The sequence below is a fragment of the Glycine soja genome, chromosome 9 (assembly GCF_004193775.1).
Source record: "Glycine soja cultivar W05 chromosome 9, ASM419377v2, whole genome shotgun sequence".
NCBI lineage: Eukaryota > Viridiplantae > Streptophyta > Magnoliopsida > Fabales > Fabaceae > Glycine > Glycine soja.
The window spans coordinates 15188599-15208028 of record NC_041010.1 but is presented as its reverse complement, the minus strand read 5'-3'; the positions used below and the strand labels follow the sequence as shown (position 1 = coordinate 15208028).

General features: G+C 41.9%; 1 pseudogene; it reads right to left on the bottom strand.

Annotated features, from left to right (window-relative positions):
- The window catches only part of LOC114368208, an 80472-nt pseudogene extending 62364 nt beyond the window's left edge, over positions 1-18108 (bottom strand).
- Between the last annotated feature and the right edge of the window lie 1322 nt (positions 18109-19430).

Sequence of the window (19430 nt, the reverse complement as noted above, 5' to 3'; positions counted from 1 at the left end):
CTTTGCATATCAAGGGAAAACTCCTTGCATAATGAATCATTAGTGGATCCAAAAATTATATCATCAACATATATTTGAACTAGCAAAATATCATTATGCTTTCTCTTTATGAATAATGTGGTATCCACTTTACCTCTGGAGAATTCTTTTTCTAGAAGAAAATTACTTAATCGTTCATACCATGCCCTAGGGGCTTGTTTCAAACCATAAAGAGCCTTTTGTAATTTATAAACATGGTTTGGTTTATCAGAAATTTCAAAAACCAGGGGGTTGTTCAACATATACCTCTTCTTGAATTAAGCCATTTAGAAAGGCACTCTTAACATCCATTTGATAAAGTTTAAAGTTCATTATGGATGCATATGCCAAAAGCATTCTAATGGCTTCTAATCTTGCAACAGGAGCATATGTTTCTTCATAGTCTATTCCCTCTTCTTGATTATACCCTTTTGCTACTAACCTGGCTTTATTTCTAATAATTATACCATGTTCATCTAATTTATTTCTAAAAACCCATTTTGTTCCTATGACAGGATAATTTCAGGTTTTTCTACTAATTTCCACACATTGTTTCTTTCAAATTGGTTTAGTTCTCTTGCATGGCAATGATCCAATTATCATCTACTATGGCTTCTTTTATATTTTTAGGTTCAATCATAGATACAAAAGCCATATTATTGCATAAATCTTTAAGAGAATGTCTAGTTGTTACCCCTTTTGAGATATCACCAATAATGTTGTCGAGGGGATGATCTCTTGAAGTTTTCCATTCTCTTGGGAGTGCATCATTGGATTTGCCTTCTTCTGGAGGATCTTCATTGTTTCCTTTGTCATTTCCTTTGGAATCTTGTTCATGAATGTTCATATGTTCTAAAGAATCTGCAATGTCATCTAGCATATTCTTTGTTGACAATATAGTATTAGATTCATAAAGTTAACATGAATGGATTCCTCTATATTCATAGTTCTCTTATTATATATTCTATATGCTTTGCTTTGTAAAGAATATCCAAGAAAAATGCCTTCATCAGATTTTGCATCGAATTTTCCTAGATTATCTTTACCATTATTAAGTACAAAGCACTTGCAACCAAAAACATGTAGATGAGAAATATTAGGTTTTCTACCATTAAATAACTCATATGGGGTTTTCTTTAAAATAGGTCTTATCAAGGCTCTATTCATGATGTAACATGCAGTATTGACAGCTTCAGCCCAAAAATACTTTGGAAGAGAAGTATCATTTAATAAAGTTCTTGCAATTTCTTCCAATGACCTATTTTTCCTCTCAACAACTCCATTTTGTTGAGGGGTTCTTGGTGCAGAAAAATTATGTTCAATACCATGTTCATCACAAAATAATTCAAAATCTTTATTTTCAAATTCACCCCCATGATCACTTCTAATGGATGCAATCTTGAGATTTTTCTTGTTTTGTATGACTTTAGCAAGTTTCCTAAATGCATAGAATGAATCACTTTTATGTGTAATAAATAATGTCCAAGTATATCTAGAAAAATCATCAACTATAACTAAAGCATAGTAATTTCCTCCAAAACTCATGGTTCTAGATGGACCAAATAGATCCATATGCAATAACTGTAATGGTCGAGTGGTTGAAACAACATTTTTAGATTTGAATGAGACTCTTGTTTGTTTGCCCTTTTGACATGCATCGCATAGTTTATCTTTTTCAAATTTCAATTTAGGCAAACCAACTACTAAATCTTTTGAAATTAATTTATTTAAGTGATCCATGTTTATGTGAGCAATTCTTTTATGCCATAACCATGGATCATCATCTTTACTAAGAAAGCAATGATTGTTTTCTTGTTTTATGCTTAAGTCTATCATGTAAACATTATTGACTCTATGTCCTACATGCTTTATATTAATGTCATGCTTATGTTCTATAAGACATTTCTGAGAATCAAATGATACTAGATAGCCTTTGTCACATAGTTGACTAACGCTAAGCAGGCTGTGCTTAAGGCCTTCAACAAGTAGAACATTTTCAATGGAGTTTGAAGAATTTGTACCTATTTTACCCACTCCAAGAATTCTACCTTTGTTGTTGTCACCATATGTTACATGCCCGCTTTTCTTTGGAGATATGTGTGTAAAATTTGATGCATCTCCAGTCATATGTTTTGAGCATCCGCTATCTATGTACCACTTCTTTCTCAAAGATACCTGCATAATCAAGTTTTTGACTTAGGTACCCAAATTTTATTGGGTCCTTGCATGTTAGTATAAACTGAGGATCCTTTTGGGACCCATATCATTTTAATGTTACTGTAATTTTTCTTGAAGTAGCAAGTTGATATGCCATGTCCTCTTCTTCCACAGTAAAAACAAGTGATAGAATTAGAATTACATTTTTGTGTGGAAGTGGAAAAGTTTTTATGAATCTTTTGTAGTTTTTCAGATTTATACCCTAGTCCATTTTTATTAGACACATATCTTTGTTTACTTAATATAACATCTAAATTATTTCTACTATATGAAAATTTTGCAAGTGAATTTTTTAACTCTTTAATTTCTTTTACATATTTATCACAACAACTACAAGAATCTGTTATTTTCTTGTCATTAATAGTGGAGATATTAACTTTTTCATTTGTTTTAGAGATTGAGACTTCATTTCTAAGAAGATCTAATTCTTTGTTTAATTTTGAAATTTCATTTTCTAAATTTGAAATTGTTTTCTTTGATGATGAAACTAATTTTGCAAGTTTAATTGATTCTTTATGCAAATCAGCAAATGCATCTTGCAATTCATCAAAAGAAATAGATAAGTTGTTTGAAGATGTTACCTCTTCATCACTTTCGTAACTTTTTGCCATAAGGCAAAGATTTATCTCTTCATTTTCAGAATCATCAGAGGATTCCAAATCATTTTCATCCCATGTGATGTATGCTTTCTTTAGTTTCTTCTCACTATGATTTTTCTTTTCAGATTTTTCCATCTTTTTCTTGAAGATGGGACAATCAACCCTCAGATGTCCAGGTTGATTGCATTCAAAGCATTTTAGAGTAGAGGATGAATTTTCTGTCCTTCTCTTTGATTTAAAATTTGGTCGCCTCTGATTTCCTCTTACTTTAAGAAATTTGTTGAATCTTTTTACAAAGAAACTTAGATCATCATCATCATCTGCATCATTATCCTGATCACTTTCTTCTTGAATTGAGGATGATGCTTTAAGAGCAATTCCTTTCTTTTTCTTGTCATTTTCTTCATTTTGGTGCAATCTCAATAGTTCCATCTCGTGTTCCTGCAACTTACCAAATAAAGTGGCAAGAGACATGTTAGACAAATCTCTTGATTCAGAAATAGCCGTTACTTTGGGTTGCCATTCTCTACTTAAACATCTTAGCACCTTGTTTATAAGATCTTCATTTTGAAATTCTTTGCCTAAGGCTGCTAGATGATTTACTATATGTGTAAATCTCTTTTGCATACTCTGAATATTTTCATTTGCATTCATTCTAAATAATTCATACTCATGAGTTAGTGCATTTATCCTAGATCTTTTAACATTTGTAGTTCCTTCATGTGTTAATCGAAGAGTGTCCCACATTTCCTTAGCACTCTTACAATTTGAAACTCTGAAATATTCATCCATTCCTAGGGCAGATGTTATTATGTTTTTGGCTTTTAGGTTGTATTGTACTCGTTTTCTATCCTCTTCAGACCATCTATCTCTAGGTTTTTCTATGGTTATGCTTTCACTTGATGAACTACCATCTATTGAAACTCTTTCTACTGTGGTGGGTATATAAGGCCCTATTTCAATGGCTTCCCAGATATTTAGATCTATTGCCTCGATAAAAATTTGCATTCGGGTTTTCCAGTAGTGGTAACCCTCTCCATTAAAGATTGGAGGTCTATTGATAGAATTCCCTTCTGGAAATAAGGAATTTGCTGAGGCCATCTTTTTCTTGAAGCTTCTAAACTTTGTACAAGAATGAAGCTCTGATACCACTTGTTAGACAAGTGGCCTCAGATATCTTAAGAAGGGGGGGTTGAATTAAGATATTCCAAACTGTTTCCCCTAATTAAAAATCTATTTCACTTTTTACTCAAATTATGAATTCCCTTAATGAAAATCTTCTTAAATATTAATTCAAATGAAGCAACTTGAATATGAATGTAAAGCAATAATAAATAAAGGAGATTAAGGGAAGAGAAAATGCAAACTCAGTTTTATACTGGTTCGGCCACACCCTTGTGCCTACGTCCAGTCCCCAAGCAACCCGCTTGAGAGTTCCACTATCTTGTAAATTCCTTTTACAAGTTCTAAACACACAAGGACAATCCTTCCTTTGTGTTTAGAGATCCTTTACAACAAGAGACTCACAGTCTCTTAATCCCTTAGAGAATGAGAAGAAGAAGAGGAACAAATCTCTCTAGAAAGAGATGGATTTTACAGATTGAGCACTCAAATAATTCCTTAATGAATTGCAATTGAATTGGCCAAGGAATTCTTAAGAGGATAAAATGAATTTGCTCTTTGAGAGGATAAACACTTTGTTGTTCTGAAAATCTCTAAGCAATTTCGTGTTTAAGTCACATATATATAGACCATTGGTGGTCATGAGTAAAGCCTTTGAAAAGTTGTGACTCTTGAAATTATTTTTCTGAAAATCCTGTCTGGTAATCGATTACAGTAATTGTGTAATCGATTACAGCTTTTAAAATTTGAATTAAAACGTTTACTAACTGCTGGTAATCGATTACCAAAATTGTGTAATCGATTACAGCTTTTAAAATTTCGAATTCAAATTTTTATAGTTGTTATAAAACGTATTTGGCCCACTGGTAATCGATTACATCCTCTGGTAATCGATTACCAGAGAGTAAAACCTTTGAGAAACACTTTTTAATATAAATCACTTGGCCAAACCTTTGCTAATTCAATTAGGAATTCCCTTCCTAATATTCTAGTGATCATCTTGATGTTGTGACTTGTAATCTTGAAGTATTGTCTTGAATTTTAATCTTGAAAAGCCCATTTGCATCAATTGCAACACATCATCATGATCATCATCAAAACATCAAAGCCAATTGCATCTACAGAAGAAGCAAGAACGAAATTTTAATTAGAAGCAGAAAACGTAAAATTGCATTTGTCATACCCTAATTTCGTCCGGGGATTATAATTTGATGATATACAACCATTGATTGGCCGCTTCGAGATATTTGGCAACCTTTGTTGCACAATATGTGAAGTCCTGAGACGTGCCGAAAATCAAAAGGAAGCAGGCTTACGCGATCCGTGAAAATTCCGTGATGTGACGGAAATCGAAAGGAGGTATTTTTCGCAATCCGTGAGTTTTCGTAACTTCTTCGAAAGCTAAAAAAGAGTAAATACATAATCCGTAAGGACTCATAACCTTGCGGAAGGAAAATAAGTATCGTTACGAAATTCGTAAATTTTCGTAACATTACGGAAAAAGAATTACCAAAAAAGGTAGGTGGTGCATTTAGTAAAAAGGGGGGGTACAAATAGCAATCAGGCCCAGTTGGTCCTTCCAGATTCTTCCTCCAGAAGGCTGTTGCTTCTGGAGGAAGCAACCATGCTCGCCTGGGCGAGCTGGGTGGCAAGCTCCTCCCCTATGTTGCTATAAATAGGGGGAGGAGTGAAGGGAGAAGGGGTTCAGCCTTCTTGGCACTTCTTATTCTCTCGAAATTGCTGAGGAAGATTATTTCCGTGAAGAAAATCCAAGCCGAGGCGCTTCCGTAACGTTTCCGTAATGTTTCCGTGAGTAATTACGCGAAGATTCTCGACCGTTCTTCAATATTCATCGTTCGTTCTTCGTTTTCTTCAGTCTTCAACGGGTAAGTACTTCAAACCGAGCTTTTCAATTCATTCTATGTACCCGTGGTGGTCCACATTTTGTTTCATGTATTTTTATTCTCGTTTTCATTCGCTTTCTATACCCCCTTTTGACGTGCTTAAGTCATTTATTTAAGTCATTTCTCGCCTAATCTAAAAATAAAATAAATTTCCACCGATCGTTTGAATTGTATCATTCGTTAATTTCAGTTAAAATGAATTCCGACCATTCGGTCATGCCGTAACCACGTTGGAAATCAAAAAAGAGGTAAAATAATAATATAATAAAAAATATATATTTTAGTAAAATAAAGTAAAAAATCAATCGGACGTTTTCTCTTTGGGATTTATCATTCTTAATTGAATTGACTAATAACTAAAGTGAAACTAAGGCTAAAATCAGCTCGCCTAGTCAAGCTCGTCCACAAAAATAGGTTTTTGAAAGTTCATCATTTCAGTTTCTTACTAAGTAAAATGGATCATTTTTAAGGTCCAACGCCTTAAAATGATCGCCCTTCAAGTAAAAGAATCACTTGATTCACCCTAGATTTGTCTCTTTGCTAAAGCATGTTTGCATTTTAGTGGAGAAAACACCGAGACTTTTTCAAGTCTCACAAGTTATCAAGAACTACGTAGGTTTGAGTTCCTCATTTGAGGATACGTAGGAGCAAAAGCCTTGCTTTTGTCGACCACACCACCTTTTGTTACCATGACCCAAGAGCTGGTAGCCCGCGGAGACACCTTACGGTTATCCGCATCTCGTCATTGAGTGACCCCAAGTGTGATTGATGAGCAGAGGCCAATATGGTCATCTGCGCCCTTTCCGGAGATGTCAACATCTTCCGGTGGAGACTTTTTCCAAGTCTCACAAGTTATCTAGAACTACGTAGGTCTGAGTTCCTCATTGGAGGATACGTAGGAGCAAGAGCCTTGCTTTTGTCGGCCGCCCCACAAGATCTGTCATACTGACCCTGAGGTCATGTGACATGCGGAGACAAAATTTGGTCATTCCGCACCCCTTTGCCATTCAGACACAGTCGTGTCCGATGGCACGCAGAGACAAAATTTGGTCATTCTGCACACTCTGTCATCCAGAGGCGGCGGGCCCGATGACAGGCGGAGACAAAATTTGGTCATTCCGCACCCCTTTTCCATTCAGACACAGTCGTGTCTGATGGCGCGCAGAGACAAAATTTGGTCATTCTGCACCCTTTGTCATCCAGAGGCGGCGGGCCCGATGACATGCGGAGACAAAATTTGGTCATTCCGCACCCCTTTGCCATTCAGACACAGTCGTGTCCGATGGCGCGCAGAGACAAAATTTGGTCATTCTGCACCCTTTGTCATCCAGAGGCGGCGGGCCCGATGACAGGCGGAGACAAAATTTGGTCATTCCGCACCCCTTTGCCATTCAGACACAGTCGTGTCCGATGGCGCGCAGAGACAAAATTTGGTCATTCAGCACCCTTTGTCATCCAGAGGCGGCGGGCCCGATGACAGGCGGAGACAAAATTTGGTCATTCCGCACCCCTTTGCCATTCAGACACAGTCGTGTCCGATGGCGCGCAGAGACAAAATTTGGTCATTCTGCACCCTTTGTCATCCAGAGGCGGCGGGCCCGATGACATGCGGAGACAAAATTTGGTCATTCCGCACCCCTTTGCCATTCAGACACAGTCGTGTCCGATGGCGCGCAGAGACAAAATTTGGTCATTCTGCACCCTTTGTCATCCAGAGGCGGCTGGCCCGATGACATGCAGAGACAAAATTTGGTCATTCCGCACCCCTTTGCCATTCAGACACAGTCGTGTCCGATGCCGCGCAGAGACAAAATTTGGTCATTCTGCACCCTTTTGTCATCCAGAGGCGGCGGGCACGATGACATGCGGAGATTTACATCATCTTCCGCGCTCACAAGATCTGTCATACTGACTTTTGAGTCACGCTGACGGGCGGAAATACCCGAGTGGTTATCCGTATAAACATTCTTTTGCTATCTGTAAGACAGAACGCTTGATAGCAGGCAGAGACTGACATCGTCTTCTGCACCTTTTGTTCCCCCGGGAACAACGAGTCATTTGCATGCGGAAATTTTATGGTCACCCGCGACTCTCGTCAACCGAGAGGAACGAAATTAGTGTCTTATCTTTACTTTCCTTTTATCTCCAATAAAAGGCAAGTAAAGAGGGGCAACTGTCATACCCTAATTTCGTCCGGGGACCTTTGCTTGATGACATGCGATCTTTGTTTGGTCCTTGCAAGGTGCTTGGCACCCATCATTAGGAAATTTGTGAAATTCCGGGACATGCCGTAAAACAAAAGAAAATATTGATGCACAATCCTTAAGGTTCCGTGACACACCGGAAATCAAATGGAAGCATCGTTGCATAAATAGTGGGGTTCCGTAACATTCCGTAAGTCAAAAAGGGGATGATTATGTAATCCGCAAGGTTCCGTAACATTACGGAAAGAAAACAAGTATCGTTACGAAATTCGTAAGTTTCCGTAACTTTACGAAAAAAGAATCACCAAAAAAAGGCAGGGGGTGTACTTAGTAAAAATAGGGGTGCAAATAGCAACCAGGCCCACTTGGGCCCTCCAGAAGATTCCTCCAGAAGGTTGTTGCTTCTGGAGGAAGCAACCTGGCTCGCCTAGGCGAGCTGGGCGGCAACCATCTCCCCTATTTTGCTATAAATAGGGGAGGAAGTGAGAAGGAAAAGGGTTCAGCCCCTTAGGCACTTCTCTCTCTTTCGAATTTGCTTGGAAAAATTGTTTCCGTGAAGAAAATCTAAGCTGAGGCACTTCCGAAACATTTCCGTAACGTTTTCCGTGAAGAATTTTGCAAAGGTTTCGACCGTTCTTCGACGTTCTTCATTCGTTCTTCATCGTTCTTCGATCTTCAACGGGTAAGTACCTCGAACCAAGCTTTTCGATTCATTCTATGTACCCGTGGTGGTCCACATTGTGTTTCGTGTATTTTTATTCTCATTTCATTTACTTTTTATACCCCCTTTTGACGTGCTTAAGCCATTTTATTTAAGTCATTTCTCGCTTAACCTAAAAATAAAATAAATTTCCACCGAACGTTTGAATTGTATTATCCGTTAACTTCGGTTAAAATGAATTCCGACCGTTCGGTCGTGCCGTAACCACGTTGGAAATCAAAAAGAGATAAAATAATAATATAATAACAAAAATATACCTTTTAATAAAATAAAGCGGAAAATCAATCGGACATTTTCTCTTTGGGATTTCTCATTCTTAATTGAATTGACTAATAACTAAGGTGAAACTAAGGCTAAAATCAACTCGCCTAGTCAAGCTCGTCCACAAAAATAGGTTTTTGAAGTTTGTAATTTCAATTTTTTACTAAGTAAAATGGGTCATTTTTAAGGTCCAACGCCTTAAAATGATCACCTCTTAAGTAGAAAGAGAATCACTTGATAGGAAAGAACTACGTAGGTCTGATTTCCTCATCGCAAATTGAGGAATACGTAGGAGCAAAGGGAAACACCCTTGTCGACCACAAAAAGAGAAAAATATAAAAAGGGTATAAAGGATATAAGGACATAAAAGGGAACATAAAAATCAAAGTCATGTTGGCACATTCGATTAAAGGCTGTCGTCCCCTGTGACGGACGTGTGGGGTGCTAATACCTTCCCCGTGCGTAAATACAACTCCCGGACCTTTCACTTAAAATTTCGTAGATCGCGTCTTTTCTGGTTTTTCCAATTTTTTCCTCAAATAAAGGTTGGTGGCGACTCCGCGCATATTCCTTTTGTGGAACACGCATCCCGCGAGTCACGCGTCGCCCTCCCGCCGAAGGGTAGGTTGCGACACCTATGTATCCTCAATTTGTGATGAGGAACTCAGACCTACGTAGTTCTGGATAGTTGTGAGACAAAACTAGTCTCGGTGTTTTCTTCACTAAAATGCGAACATGCTTTAGTAAAGAGACAAAACATCCAACTGATCAGAGTAACATTTTCTTCACTATCGGGGAAGGAGAGTATGCTGATGAAATTTTCTCATAACCATAAATGAGATTTTGGATGTTAGCATTTCGTTTCTAAATGACCATTTAGAGGAAACACTGGGTCCAACAAAAATAGAAGGAAATCACTCAAAGTGTATCAATCTCACACAGGTAAGTGTGTCATGACTTGATTTTGCAAATCATTTCCTATCAAATCAAAGATTACATGCGTGATCATGGATCCATAGGACTTTTTCTTGGGAATGGTTTTTTTTCTTGGTGGGAAATTTGGCTTTGAGTGTTTTTGGCCTTTTCCTTTTCTGTTTTTGTTTAGTGTGAGGCGAACAAGTCACCGACGCACAGGATTTTGGTTGGCAACCAAAGGGAGAGGACCACTTTAGGTCGTGGTTTCCTTTCTTTTTTGTTTACTTGGTGACAATTCTGTATTGTTCAGATGTTGTCTGTTCCAAAGACCTTTCTGCATATTTCTTCTGTTTTCTTCTGATCCTTGATCGGGAATTTTCTTTCTTCTTTTTTTTGCTTTCTCCCACTCTTTGATTGGGAATTTTCTCCTTTTCTCCTTTTTTCCTTTTTTTATTTTCTTCCGAGAGCAAGGATGGACATTCTCACCCTGGGTCAAGGTTTATGGTAAGTTGGGATTTTGGCTCAAGGCTTGTAGAATGGCTGGACATGATATATGTCAGGGCGTGAGTTTGGCCAGCGGTTCAGGGATAAAAGGGATGTCCCATATTATTTCCATGACACACACGCAACAATGATGATTTGGAAATTTTATGCAAAACTGGTCATGCACGCACCCATGTGGACACTTAAGCATCAAGTTTTTATGGCCACGTGACACTAGGGCTCAGGATTCATTTTTCCTATTTAAGTCAACCTAGTGTTTTCAAAATATTCTCCTTTATCAATTTATGCATTCATCCGAGTCCATTTTGGGTGTTCGGGAAAATTTTCAGAGCATTCACCCTTCAGGTGCATACACATTTTTTTTCAAAAACTGGTTATGATCAGCGAATCCTTTTTTCAAAGAAAAGCTAGAAGTTATTTCATTTAAAAAACGTGCTGGCTTTTTAGCCGAAAGATATATTTTCTCTCCCCCATGTTTCTTTCCCTTTTTAAGTTATTATCATTTGTTTATTTCCCCCACTTTTTTTTTCTTTTTTCTTTTTCTCTTTGAATAGGTCGTGCAGACGAGGGCGCACACTACCTATTCACGCCTAACCACAAGGTAAACGAAAAAACACGTAATGTTAAGCTGCAATAAAAAATAGTGACGAAAGAACTGAGAGCCATAACGCCAAATTCTAACAGAAAAAAAAATAAGAACAACATCGTTAGTAACCATATAAACAATAACAGAAAACAGTAATGTCAATAACAAAAGTACAATAACAGAAAACAATAATGTCAATAACAAAAGTACAGTGACCTCGGTCACGTGACTCCGCTTCCTCCCAAGAAACCGAGCAAGTCGGTCATATCTTCATCCATACGGGCCTCCTCTGCCTCACCGGGGGATCCTGTAGGCTCCTCCCCTGCCTAGTCCTCGGGGCAATCTCTGGGCCATGCGACCTCAGCCCCAAACTGCTTCGGAGTAGGGCATGCAAAAGGAGCGGAACCCTACCCCTGCTGACTAAGGCTGAATCGGTAGAGACACTCATGTATCTGCACCTGCCCACGGTGGTTGGCTGCCTACTGGCGAACCTAGTGCTGTAGATAATGCTCCATGCCTAGTGATCCAGCGGGATCAGCCTGCCGAGGTGGTGGCGATGCATCTGCGGCCTGATGTGCATCACCCTGCGCCTGCCTAGGCGTGCAGTACTTCTCGATGAAGGCCCGGGTGATCGGCGGTCGGATCACTTTACTGGGGGTGACGGGAACCCCGAATGACTAGCAGAGGCCCGTGATCAAAGCCGGAAACCCCAAGGCCCTGTTAGACTTATCTGGGTCCAGAGGGTGCCTGGTTGGTGGCATACCTGCAAACAAATAGATGGCATTAGCAATCACCTGGCCCACGTCAGGATGGCATACAACAACTGGTACTTAGGCAGAGGGAGATCGGAGTTATGATCGCTAGGCAAGACATTGCTGAGCAGCAGTGTTATCCACGTCTGGGTCAAAGTGGTCATGCTAGTGCGCATGATCTGCACCCGCCTCCCTGCAGCGGTTCGGGCGAAATCCTGCCCCGGTGTGCATAACAGCTGGGCAATGGCCTCCTCATTGAACCCGTCGGCCCTGTTCCTCCTCTGGCTAAACTCACATTGCTGGCCTTCCTCCAAAACTAGCGGGTCACCCAGGAACTGGCTGAGGGCATCTGCATCAAAGGGAATCGACTGACCCCTCACCCATGAATGCATGTCTCGCACTCCCTCCTCTGTGGGCCAAGTATTAGCATAGAACTCTAGGACTGTCTCAGGGTCAAACTTAGCCATGGGAGTCACCAGCGACGTCCAACATCTGTGAGCTATCTCCTCCTGAAAGTCCGTATACTCATCCTCCCTGAGTTGGACATGCCTCTCTCTGTGGAATGACCATCCTTTGATGGCCTCGAAGCGCTGCTGGTGCTCAGCGCTCTGGAAACGATGACTATCAAACTCGGGGGTGGCATTGGACCCTTCCGCTGCGGCGTCTCTTCTAGACCTCTTCGTGGAGAGTTTCTTCGGAGCCATTTCCTACAAAATCGTTTAGAAAGTTAGTTTAAGAAAAACTTAATCAAAACGAAAGCCAGATCAAGCCAAACAACGTACCCTTTTCCAACAAAGCATGAACATCCATATGAATTTTGAAAGGAATGCTTACACGTTAATGTGTGGGTTCTCTAAGGATATTCATATATTTATACCTATCTTTCTCTTGATGAACGACACCCTACAAGATGCACCTATTTTTTTTGGCAAATAATTTCCTTACGCTACGTGTCAAACTATCCATACATATTTTCCAAGGCTTTTGCTACCCACCTACCCCATTCTTTTTGCTATATGTTCACATTTCATTCACATACATGTTCATACATTTGAGAGGCAACTTCATGTTATATTCGCACATGCTTACACTCATTTGAAAACAAATTCATATCGCACCTTCATTGGGAAAGTAATTTTTGTACTACTCATTCACATTCTTGAAAAGCAATTTCATATCATATGTTCCTACTTTGAGACACATTTTCGTGCCATTTTCAACATATATGCACATTTGCAAAGCATTTAGCTACCTATTCAACATACACATGTACATGGTGAACGACATTTTCACACTATCTAGGCACAAGGAAAACATGGTGCAGCCCAAACCAAGTGCTGGCCTTAAGGGGCAACCTCACCAACATGCTCTCACTCATCATGCCTTCTTGTATTTCAACAAACAAAAGCTTGGGCCCCCTAAGCCTAAGTCATGTTTTGGCATTTATCCTAATTCTCGCAAGCTGTCCGTATACAAAAAATGGTAATCATACATACACAAATCCAATCTAAAAGCCATTTTTACAAACTTAGGCGAAAATACCATTGAGGCATTTCACCGAGCACTTGGTGGGCGCACTTTTGGGTACCAACAACAAGGGAATGGGGCAATGTGGCTTGCCCCATCATCTCAGAACACAACCTAGGCCTATGGCCATCTTCTACAATCCCTCAATTCAAAGAAACAAAGCATAAAGTCGCCCCAAATTGTCACATGGAATTGGTCAAATTATGTACCATTCAAAGCACAAAAGGCATCAATGGAAAGCTAGAAACCAAAGGGTAGTGCACTTACTTGTATGGAGTGACCAAAGACACTAAAAATGGAAGCAAAAGCGCAAAAATGGTGGCCTAGGGGCAAAAATCTGCAAAACCCATGGGTGTTGCATTTTTTGAATGAGGGAGGGGAGTTTTGGGTGGAGAGAAACTCCCCCTCCCCTCGTTTTTATGTTTCTAGGTGCAGGGATGCTCGCCCAGGCGAGCTAACCCTATATATATATATATATATATATATATATATATATTCTTTTCTTTTAGGGAAGACACAGGTATGCACTCTCTATGGGTTGGCGTTCACTTACTCGAACCCCCCCTTTAGGGTAGATTAGGCATCCGACTATTATCTTAAAGATACAACAATAATAATAACTGGGAATTTAAAGGATACTAGGCTGCCTCCCAGCTGTGCTTCCCGCTTGTCCGGAGCTGGGTGTGGGACGACGATCCATCGATCATGGGCCTAGCATCTACTTGCGTTCATCCCTAAGTACCTGAAAGCAGGAAACGATATTGCGCAACAAACTGTGGTTGCGTTACTGTTTACCTCGATTCGTCTCAGTCTTTGGATTTGGCCCGGTATTTGACCATCGCCTAAGATGATTCTGCTCCTATCATAAGATAACCAATATGCATGCGTATGCGTATGCATGAGCGTTTTCAAATGCAATAATCTTTTTAGTGAAAGCTGGTCAGGTTCAGTTTCAATCAAGCGCTTGGGGCATCCCATGGAATGAGCAAAAAGGCTCAGGTTATCAAATTCTGGACATAGTTTAAAGCACAAAGTGAGGACCGGAACCTCAATCCCATGTTCTTTTCTTTTAAAAGACTGCGATGAGAAAAATACAGAGGACAGGAATCCCTGGGGGAAACCAAGAAGGACACAAAAAAATAAAAGAACATGCAGCAACTTCGTCAATTGCTTCAGATCCTAAGCGTAGTATTGCTTGACAACATCGGAGTTCACGGGTGAAGGTAGCTTCTCGCCATCCATGTTGGTGAGTACCAGGGCCCCTCCGGAGAAAGCCCTTTTTACAACGAAAGGCCCTTCGTAGTTTGGGGCCCACTTCCCTCTGTTGTCTTTTAGAGCTTGGGAGACTTTCTTCAACACCAAGTCTCCTTCGCCGAACCGGCGCGTACGTACCTTCTTGTCAAAAGCGTTCTTCACTCGTTTATGATATAAACGCCCATGACTCATGGTGGCCAAACGCTTGCCTTCTATGAGATTAAGCTAATCGAAATGTGCTTGGGCCCATTCCGATTCCTTTAATCCGGATTCCACCAAGATTCTTAATGACGGGACTTCCACCTCAAACGGTAGCACAACCTCTATTCCATTTGCAGCTTTGGGCTCTATGGCCCCAATCACATCTATTCCCCACATGGAAAACAGCCACGGTGCGGCCAAGACATTCAGAGGCAAGGGCGGAGCGTTGACATTGTCTGCGAATGTCTGGCATTTGTGACATTTCCTCACATGGAGACAGCAATCGCTCTCCATGGTGAGCCAATAGTAACCCGCACTTAAGATCTTTCTAGCCATGACGTGCCCATTAGCGTGCGTACCAAAAGAGCCCTCATGGACTTCCCCTAGGATGTTTTCTGCTTCCTTAGCGTTCACACAACATAGCAGAACCATGTCATGGTTTCTCTTGTATAGTATGCTTCCGCTCCTGAAGAAGCCGGCCGCCAATCTCCTCAATGTCCTTTTGTTGTTGTCGGAAGCCTCTGGTGGGTACTCTTTGCTTTCAACGTATCGCTTGATATCAAAATACCAAGGCTTACCGTCCTGTTCCTCTTCCACCAGACAACAATGTGCGGGTTTGCCACGACACCTGAACTCAATGTACGGTAGGTCCCCATGCGGTGTTAGCTGGAACATGGACGCTAAAGTGGCAAGCGCATCTGCCATTTGATTTTCCTCTCGGGGAACATGATGGAAGGAGATCTCATCAAAGAAACCAGCCAATTCCTTGATATAGGCTTGGTAGGGTATCAACTTGTGGTCTCTAGTTTCCCATTCCCCTCTCAGCTGGTGAATCACCAGTGCTGAGTCCCCGTACCCCTTGAGTAGCTTGACATTGGAGTCAATTGCTGCCAAGACGGCTAGGGCGCACGCTTCATACTCAGCCATGTTGTTGGTGCAGTCGAACCCCAGCCTGGCTGTGAAAGGTATACATTGATTTTCCGGAGAGACCAATACTGCACCAACGCCATGGCCTAGAACGTTTGACGCTCCATCAAACCACACGATCCACTTGTCTCGGTCCTCATCTAGCTTTTCCTCAAACAAGGCCATGATGTCCTCATCCGGGAACTTGGGATGCATGGGTTGATAGTCATTGAGAGGCTGCTAAGCCAAATAATCTGCCAAGGCGCTTCCTTTTATCACCTTTTGGGTGACGTAGACTATATCAAACTCAGATAGCAAAACCTGCCACCGGGCGATCCACCCTGTGAGAGCAGGCTTCTCAAAGATGTACTTAACCAGGTCCATCTTGGATATCAACCAGGTGGTATGGCTCAACATGTATTGTCTTAGACAGTGGGACGCCCAGACTAAAGCACAACACGTTCTTTCGAGCAGGGAGTAGTTCATTTCACAGGCCGTGAACTTCTTACTCAAGTAGTAGACAGCGTGCTCTCTTTTCCCAGACTCGTCATGTTGCCCCAGCATACATCCCATCGACTCGTCCAAAATCGTCATATACAAGATGAGAGGTCTTCCGGGTACTGACAGCATAAGCACGGGAGGGTTCATGAGACACTATTTGATCCTTCCAAACGCCTCTTGACAATCCTCGTTCCAGCGGACAGATTGGTTTTTGCATAAGAGTTTGAACAACGGCTCATAGATAGCGGTGAGCTGTGATATGAATCTGGCAATGTAGTTCAAACGCCCCAGGAAACCTCAGACCTACCTCTCGGTACGTGGTTCTGGCATCTCAAGGATGGCTTTCACCTTTTCGGGGTCCACCTGTATCCCTTTCTGGCTTACGATGAAACCTAGTAATTTCCCTGACTTGACCCTGAAGGTGCACTTAGCGGGGTTTAACCTCAATCGATATTTCCTAAGCCTTTCGAACAACTTCCACAAGTTGACAAGGTGTTCCTCCTCGATCTTAGACTTGGCAATAATGTCGTCCACATAGACCTCGATTTCTCGGTGCATCATATCGTGGAACAAGGCCACCATAGCCCATTGATAAGTTGCCCCAGCATTCTTGATCCCAAAGGACATCACCTTATAGCAGAACGTCCCCCACAGGGTGACGAAGGTAGTCTTTTCCATATCCTCTGGCGCCATCTTTATCTGATTGTAACCGGAGAACCCATCCATGAAGGAAAACAGAGCAAAATTGGTCGTATTGTCCACAAGGATATCGATGTGCGGCAGAGGAAAATTGTCCTTGGGACTGGCTCGATTCAGGTCTCAATAATCTACGCACATTCGTACCTTCCCATCCTTGTTAGGGATAGGTACAATATTGGCAACCCATTCTGGGTACCGAGCAACAGCCAAAAAACCAGCGTCAAATTGTTTCTTTACCTCTTCTTTTATTTTCAAGGACGTATTGGGCTTCATCCTCCTCAGCTTTTGTTTTACCGGGGAACACTCAGGATTTAGAGGTAATCTGTGCTGTAAGATGTCAGAACTCAAACCAGGCATATCTTGGTATGACCAGGCAAAGATGTCTTGGTAGTTTTTTAGCAGGGCCATCAATTCTTCACGGATGGGTGCGGCCATACCCGTGCCTATCTTTACTTCCTTTTTCCCACTGCCGGTTCCTAAGTTCACTAGTTCCGTCTCTTCTTGATGAGGCCAAATCTCTTGGTCCTCATGGGCGACTATCTTCTCCAACTCCGAGGGAAGTCCCACATCCTCATCCTCTTCACTCTCCGTCTGACCCGCTTCTTACTTGAAATCGATGGTCGGGTCCCAGGTATTAGTACCTTCGAGGGACTCGTCGTCGGATCTTGCATTTTAAGTGTAAAGAAATAAACATGCAAATGAATGAGAATGGGTAGAGGTGCAGGAACAGATGAAGAAAGATCTTTATATTATAAATTCAGGAACAAAAGATATAATACCTTAACAAAAGGAAACTCTAAAGCCTAGGCCCAACCGTAGAGTTTAAAAAAGCCACAAAGGGTTACATTATGCTTGTCGCGTAAATGTCTGGGCGCTCCTCCAGGAGGGCATGGTCGTACCAAATCCAACCCACTCGGAGAGTCATCCTCACATATCGCAATGACTTGGCCTTCGTGTCCTAGACCTGCACTTATAAAGCTCCTACTGATGTGGCAGGGCAGGCCCCCTTTGACTTGTCGTCCCAATTGTGAACCTTGGCTTCTGCTCTTCCTTCCCGCGACACTTTTCCTTATGTCTGCTTGTGTGGGTTTATAGCCTAATCCAAACTTCCCGCTGTTTCCTCTGGTGCTTACCAGGCTGGTTCTGCCGCCGTTGTTCTTGCCTAAACCCATTCCAAGCTCGTAGCCATTCCCCAACATCACCCGGGCCACCATCATTGCCGTATCGGATAGGCAAGGTTGCCCAGAGAGGGAATCTACGGAGGCAATGCTTACTACCTCAAAAGATTGGAAGACTGTTTGCAATGACTCCTCCGCGGCTTCCACATATGGCATAGAGGACGGTCAACTTACCAAGATGTCTTCCTCCCCTGATACAATGACCAAATGTCCCTCCACTATGAACTTCAGTTTTTGGTGGAGTGTAGAGGGAACGACTCCCACCGAGTGGATCCACGGGCATCCCAAAAGACAGTTGTAAGTCGGGTTAATATCCATTACTTGGAAGGTAACCTGACAAGTATGGGGGCCTATCTGTAAAGGGAGGTCGATCTCTCCCCTCACCTCTCGGCGGCTGCCATCGAAGGCACAGACCAACATGGAACTTGGCCTTAGATGGGAAGCGTTAAACGGCAATTTCTCCAACGTGCTTTTGGGCATTACGTTTAAACTGGAACCATTATCGATGAGTACCTTGGCCACGACGTGGTCCATGCATTTGACTTACACATGCAAAACCCTGTTATGCCCTCTTCCCTCGACAGGGATTTCCTCTTCAGCAAAGGCGAGATAGCTGTTGGCGGTGATGTTATTGACGAGTCCTCCAAAGCCTTCTATGGAGATGTCTTGGACTACATGAGCTTCGTTCAAGACCTTTACTAGCAAAGCCCGATGAGGCTCAGAGCTCATGAGCAGTTCCAAAAGAGAGACTCTGGCCGGCGTTTTGTTGAGCTGCTCAATGATCTTGAACTCGCTTTGTTGAATAATGCGGAGGAACTCGCCTGCCTCCTCTAGCAATACTTCTTTCTTGCCACATCCATCCTTTTTCTCCGAAAGACCTTTCACTGGAATATTCTCATTCGGAGTGGGGATCATTTTGTCATTTTGTTCTTCCGCTATCTTTGCCTTCCCTTTAACATTTGCGGGTTGTGTCGGTAGGTCAGGGGGTGCGAACACGCGACCGCTGCGGGTCACGCCGCTCAGCCCCGTGATATTAGTTACCTTGGCTGACAATGAGCTGATGTCGGTGGCTTCTTCCTTCCTTTCGCTTGGAGGCACATACCTCCACGGAACTGCATGGCTGTTTTGGTATGAAAACGAAATAGGTTTAACTACCGAGGGGTATCGGGGCGTTTGGGGAGCTGCGTCTCTGGTGAAATATACCACCAAAGGCTTAGGCTTTCCAAAACTTCCCTCATCTACGGACTGCATACATATATGCTACTCTTTGCTCCCCTCATCGCCGACTTCGAGCCGGCCTCGGTCTATCATCTGTTATGCCCCCCTTTTGTAGGGCCTCGTAGATAAACCTCCTGGGGGTC